This window comes from Rousettus aegyptiacus, unplaced genomic scaffold (assembly GCF_014176215.1).
Source record: "Rousettus aegyptiacus isolate mRouAeg1 unplaced genomic scaffold, mRouAeg1.p scaffold_m13_p_15, whole genome shotgun sequence".
Classification (NCBI taxonomy): Eukaryota; Metazoa; Chordata; class Mammalia; order Chiroptera; family Pteropodidae; genus Rousettus; species Rousettus aegyptiacus.
Window position 1 is genome coordinate 12664477 of NW_023416290.1, and position 6685 is coordinate 12671161.

The following is a 6685-nucleotide window of genomic DNA, read 5'->3' on the forward strand; positions in this document are numbered from 1 at the left end:
TCCTTTCTAAACCTCCAAATAATTAAGTAGGGATTTGGTAAACAACCCAGTCAATATCAGTCTCTCAAAAGAACCTCTCTCAGTGACGGTGCTTGGTTAACACCCATCGCCTTCATTCATTCATTCATTCATTGATTCAGCAAGTGTACCTAGAACCTGCGACGTTACTCATACTGTGTTTGACATCAAGGATCTACAAAAGGGATTGGCTTTCTGCACTTAAGGCATTTATTTTCTATTAGATGAAATAACTAATAAATAGGATATGATAAGCTACACTGCATGAATAAGATAAGTACACGATGTATGAGAATGCAGAGGAAAGAAACGGACTCAAACACAAAAAGGCCAGGGAAGGACTTTCAGAAGTTTTGAAGGGTGAGGAAAGGTTGGTAGAGGAGAAGCATGCCTACAGGAACAAAGCCGTGCGGAAGTTGCCTATGCTATTACGATTGGAGGAACCGTCATGGAATCCTGAGAGAGGATAAAAGTAGAGAGGAAGACAGAAGCCCTGATATGAAATATGAATTTTATCCTGAGGGTAGTGGAGAACCATTGAAGGATTTAAAGGAAAGGAGGAGGAGGGGATACGTTTGATAAAGATCATTCTGACAGCAGTGTGAAGGATGGGTTGGAAAAAGGGAGATCTCGCATGCTAAGGGGTAACTACGCAACGACAATAGAATTAGAAACTTGCAATCTCTATCATTCGGCATGAACGTTATTTGTAAAGTGGAAAAAAAGGTGATTTCTCTGTCCCTTTTAGGATCATGCAAAGCAGTTTTGATAACTGAGTTACATATTTTACTCTTATCTGATTATCCTTCTTGTCATAACTTTTCTTCAAGACAAACACTGGTTCAAAGTTAGAATGCATTCTGACTTCGGAACCTCCTTGTATCAATTCTAATAGTTTTTATGTGTATACTTAGAAGAAATATATGTTTCCTTTAAAAAAAATTTTATGAAGCTAGAGACAAAAACCACTAACTTATATAAAGACAGAAATATGATGAAGTCATTAGGTACTTTGTGAATATTCACCCAGATACTGCACATTCATTTGCATTATTATTGCATATTTTAAAAAATCTAGTGGCCATAGCATTCCAGCATAATTTGATATGAAAGAAAATGTGTTTTAATCTGTACAGGCCCAGGCACTGTGCAAGGTATCTTGTTTCTTGTTCTCTAGGTTAAATTTAACAATTCGAACTCAAGTTTATTAAGGCAATGCTTGACATAACATGTTATCTACATTTCACAGACAAGTAATTAAGATTCACAGAAGTTAATTCATTAAGGGTAACACAGTAAGAAAATCTGAGTTAAGAAAGATTTGACTCTTTGGGCCATGTGCTTTCCTCTACATTAAACGCATTATTTGCAGAGATTTATATTTTACAAAATGCTTCCATTTCCATTTTCTTATTTGATCCATTTTATAGATGTGAAAACTGAGTATAGTAGCTATAAAGCTATTGCATCACTTTTAGGTATAAGACTAAGAAGTGCTAGGCACAGTCCTGAAACCTCATCTTCAGAACAGAGACTTTGTCTTTTCTCCTACATCTGTTCCTCTGGGATATCTTCTGCAGAAAATAAAGCTGGGAAATCACATGGAAGCACACTAAGAGAATGGAAAGGAGAGAGCTCAGGCATTTTGAATTTTTCCTGTGATTCATTCCTGAGAATTGCACCCAAACATAATACTCTTCCTTCTAGATGTGCCAATGAAGAGCCTTCTTGCACTAAAGACCACAGAAAAATGAAGGTTGAAATATCAAGTACAGATAGAAAATTTTAAAACTTGCTCTTGATATTTTATATAAACAGAATTTCTTGTATTTATGAGCATTCACACACACATACACACACACACACACACACATGTATATATTATGTTGTTCCTACCCAAAATCCTAAAAGATGAAAAAAAAAGATTTCTATAAATTCTACTCATTAACTACTCATTAACTATTAACTAACATAAACTGTGCAACACTAAGAAATAAAGGTCTTACTCTGTGGGTTTTTTTCCCTAATGACTAAATAAATTTAATTATATATTTGATGATTTTGGATAAATATTCTAGAGGGCATTAATGGGAAATCCACGGTAAACTGAAATAAAATTGTAAAAGAAAAAAAGTAACAAAGTTAAATGCATCCCCAATAACTTCATCGATTTACAAAGTATCTAAAATATTAAAAATAAAGTAGAGCTACTTGGATTCTAGTGCTTCTTCTGTCATTTATTAATTTGTCACCTCATGCTCCTTATCTATTAAAAGTAAGTGGTAATTTCTTCCCAGTCTACCTCATGTGTTGTTTTAGTAAGTGGTATGATTTATGTAAAAGTGTTTTGAAAATTATGAAATGCCACAGTATGATATGTTGCTATTATAGCCATCATTTATATACTTAGACTGAACTATTCAGCACAATGTGATCCTTTGAAAGGATAAACATTTTATTTTTTAAAAAGGGTAAAAAATGCAAACTATGTTTATCAAGTTGATAATGACCATGAGTCAGGGTGTAGGTGTATTAATGCAATAGCAAAGAAAAGCCATTAAAAAAAAGAAAAGAAATAATCTTTTGTTCTGATATTTACATATCAAAATATGTTTATTTCACACTCATAGGGTTCCATGCTTTATAGTTCCTTAATCTTCTCAGTTCTAAAGACCTTCAACTCTATTTCAGCACTCTGCTGAAATATTATAGCTCCAAATGGATTAGTTTCTGAGATCTTAATTTTTGAAAGTTCCTTCTTTTACCATAATTCCCCTTCATCAAGCTCTCATTTTCTTTCATCTGTACCCACCTGCTTTCTTAATGTCACTGAGGACACCAGTTCTTTGACTCTTATTTCTAGTAAAACAGCTTCTTGCTTCACTATTAAACAATGAACCTATGTTCTATCTCTTCAGTAATTCACCATTGCTCTTAATTATTTTGCTCCCTGTTCTTTCTACCTTAATGATCCAGCAAATTCCCAGTGTTGGATGAAAACAGTGATCCAGCTCTGCAGCTACAGGTAAACAACCCTACACCTACACGGCCACTGGACAACATATCTACACAGATTGAAGTCACAAACAAATTACACTCACCTAAGTTGTTCATTGAATGAGCCAAGACTATTTTCACACTCTGGAGTTGATTAAACCCATTTTGGGGCCACCACAAGTTAGGCCAGTATTACATTTGTCACACTGTGATCTATACCGAGACAGCACTTTTACCTGCTCTCTCTCTCTGCTAGTGCCAAAAGCTTTATTTCCAAGGCAGCTGCCTTCATGGACCTCAGAGAGCTTCTCTGGGCCCTGCTCCTCATGACCCTCTTCCAGAACTTCCACCGTCCTCTGGTTTCCCATCTTTGTCCATTTGGTGTGGTACCTCTCTCTTTGCTTAATTCTATTGATTAACTGCTTATTCTCCATCCTGTTTAGCAAGACAATACCTTGACTCAGCCTCCAAAAGGTGAATATCCCACACTTGACTCAAGACTGTAGACTTTCACAGAGATGGGGACCTCAGACCTCCGCTTGTCTGGAAGGGATGATAGGACATTTTATCATGATTACTTGTTCCATCATCTGTCTCATCTAGCAGACATGAGGCACTTAAGACTGAAGAGATGCAGTTGAAAGAATCCAAAATACAGATTTAAAAGAATTCCCTAAAGTAGTTTCTTCCATGGACAACATGCACCAGAGTCACCTGGGACTTTTTAAAACATCCTTTCCTGGACCCTACCCAAAGCCCATCATATTGCTCTCTCAGGGGTGGGGCAGAAACATTTGAATAATTGTCCCAGGTGAGTCATTTGCACCACTTGAGAAGGGGCATGTGTAACAGTGGAGAGAAATCTAAGTGCTCTGTGACTCCACACAGGCTGCAGAAGAAAAGGTGTGGATTCCTTGTTGGGCCGAAAAAACTCCTACTATTCACTTCTGCCCCCTCAACAAAGTGAATTAACAAAGGTTACCAAACTCATTAGTTTTATGATGCCAGAAACCTGGCTTTTTATGTGAAACCTGCTGATTTTTATACAATGCACATAATTTATAATTGTTAAAAATTCTTTGAACTACAGAAAACATGCCACAATCAGTTTATAATTTTTATGTTAGAGCAACCAGAACAAGCATAACTAGAAAACACTTATTTGAGGACAAAGAAACTAGAAAACAAGTATTTGAGGGCCAAGCAAAGGAAGGGGGACACAATTGAAATAGTTCGCAAGAAAAGAGAAGAATGAGGAAGAGGTCAAGAGAAGAGAGGATTACAAATTAGGGCTAGTCGGCAGTGTCACGTAGCATGAACAGGACAAGACTAAAATAGACAATTGGCAATTAAGAGGTCATTGGTGACTTGGGTGAAAGCACTTTCAGAGTGTTAGGGCAGAAGCCAGATCATAATGGGTTGAGAATGAGTAGAATTAAAAGAGAGCAGAGAGAGAGAGAGAGAGAGAGAGAGAGAGAGAGAGAGAGAGAGAGAGAGAGAGAGAGATCAAGTGTAGATTATTTTTCGCAGACATTTAGCAGTTAGGAAGGAAAAAGGAAGATAACATAGTACATCAAGAGAATAAGACAATACAAAGAAAGCTGCTTTTATGACATTTTTGTTGAAATATAACACCTACAGAAACATGCATGAATCATAAGTATGTAGCTCAGAGAATTCTCCCAAAGCAAATACTCCATGACCACCACCAAGGTTTAGATGCAGAACATAGAATTTACCAGAATTTACCACAGAATCCTTCCTCATGCCCCATTCTTTGTCACCAGAAGCAACTGCTATCCTGACCTCTAACACTGCAGATTAGTGTTATCTTTTGTGAACTTTGTGTAAATGGAATCATAGAGTATGCAATCTCAAGCATTTACTTATTTATTAAAAAATATTGTTAATAAAATTCATCCATGTTATTGAATATATCTAATTTTCATTGATGCATAGTATGAATAAATTACAATATACTGGGGACCGATTTCTAGTTTTGGCAATTGTGAATTTAGAATTGTTATCTATTTCCAATAAATCAAATCTTTTTTATTATAAAAGGTCATAAGACATTATTATTTATATTATTAATATTTATTTACACAGCTCAAATAATTATATTTCAAATAATTTATGTTATTATTTTTGTCCTTTATTCTTACAGCTCCAAATATTCATCATAGATTATTTTCTTTTTGCTTAAAAAATTTTATTTAGCTTGCAAATTCTGGTAAAAAATTCTCCTAATTTTCTTAGTCTGAAAAGGTTCTTATATCACTTTTACTTTTTTGAAGACATATGCATTGTGTCTAGAAGTTGATGCTGGCAATTATTGTCTTTCGGTACACTGAGAGTAGCATTACTTTGTCTTATTTTTTATTTTGAGAAATTTTCTGTCTGATTGTAGGTCCTTTCAAAGTAATGCATCTTTTTATCTCTGGGTGTTTTTTTCTGATACTTGTCTTTGTATGTTGTTATCAGCAATTGTTCTGTCCTGTACCTAGTTCTGATTTTCTTTACGTTGATTCAGTTTGAATCAATAAGGTTCACAACGCTTCTTCAAATTGTAGCTTGTTTCTTTACCCAGCTTTAGAAAATACTCAGTCATTATCTTTTCAATATCACCTCTATTTTGAGACTCCAATTACATGAATGTAAGTCATTTTTACTTCATGTCTGTCTTTTATGTTTTCTTTTTGTATTCTCCATCCTTTTGTCTCTCTCTGTTCTATTGTGGCTATTTTCTCTGACCTGTCTTCTAATTCACTTATTCCTTTTGCAGCTATGTCTCTTCTGCTGTTATTCTTAACTATTGAATCCTTAATTTTAATTAAAGAATGTTTCAGTGTGAGAATTTTAATTTGTTTCCTATTTATTATTTTCAGTCCCATGTAAAATTCTCAAACTTGTTTTCATTTCCATGAGCACAGTGAGCATAACTAGGTTAAAGTCATTGTCTAATCATTCCTTCATTTCCTTCATTAGAACCTCCTGTGGACCTTTATCTGTTATCTGTTTTTTTTTTTTCCTTCCCCCTTTTAATTTTTCATTGTTTGTGGTTTTTTGTTTGTTTGTTTGTTTCTTCACTGGGCAGGTTATTTTTATTTGAGAACAAACCATCATATATAAAAAATAAGAGATAATTTAAAGCCTTATTTTGTCATCCACCAGAGCAGATTTTCCTCTATTTCTAGCAGATAGTCAGGGACATTAGCCATCTCACATCGTCTTAAGACAATCAGGGTCTGAGATAACTCAAAGCTGGTTTCCCGTCTCTGTAAAGGCAAATCTATTTCTAGCTTAATTAACCTTAGTCATAAGATATTGACCTTTGGTTTACAACTTAAACCCTGGGTAGTATTGCAAGGGTCCAAATAAAAAAAAAAAACTGGTAGTTTAGACATGGGTGGTAAAAGCAGAATGAGTCAATGGTCAGATTTTAAATATATTTGGATATATTTCGTAGATTGAGACAGGGGATTATCTGGTGATTTATAAGAGGTAAAAACATTCTCCAAGTTTGTGACATGAGCAATTAAATACCATGTACCGAGATAAATAAGAATAATGGAAGAATTTGTTTGGTGGATAAAGATCAAGAATTTTATTTCCATATGAAAGGCACACAATTTTTTTTTTTCTTCAAACTACCTCTGGAGCATCATTC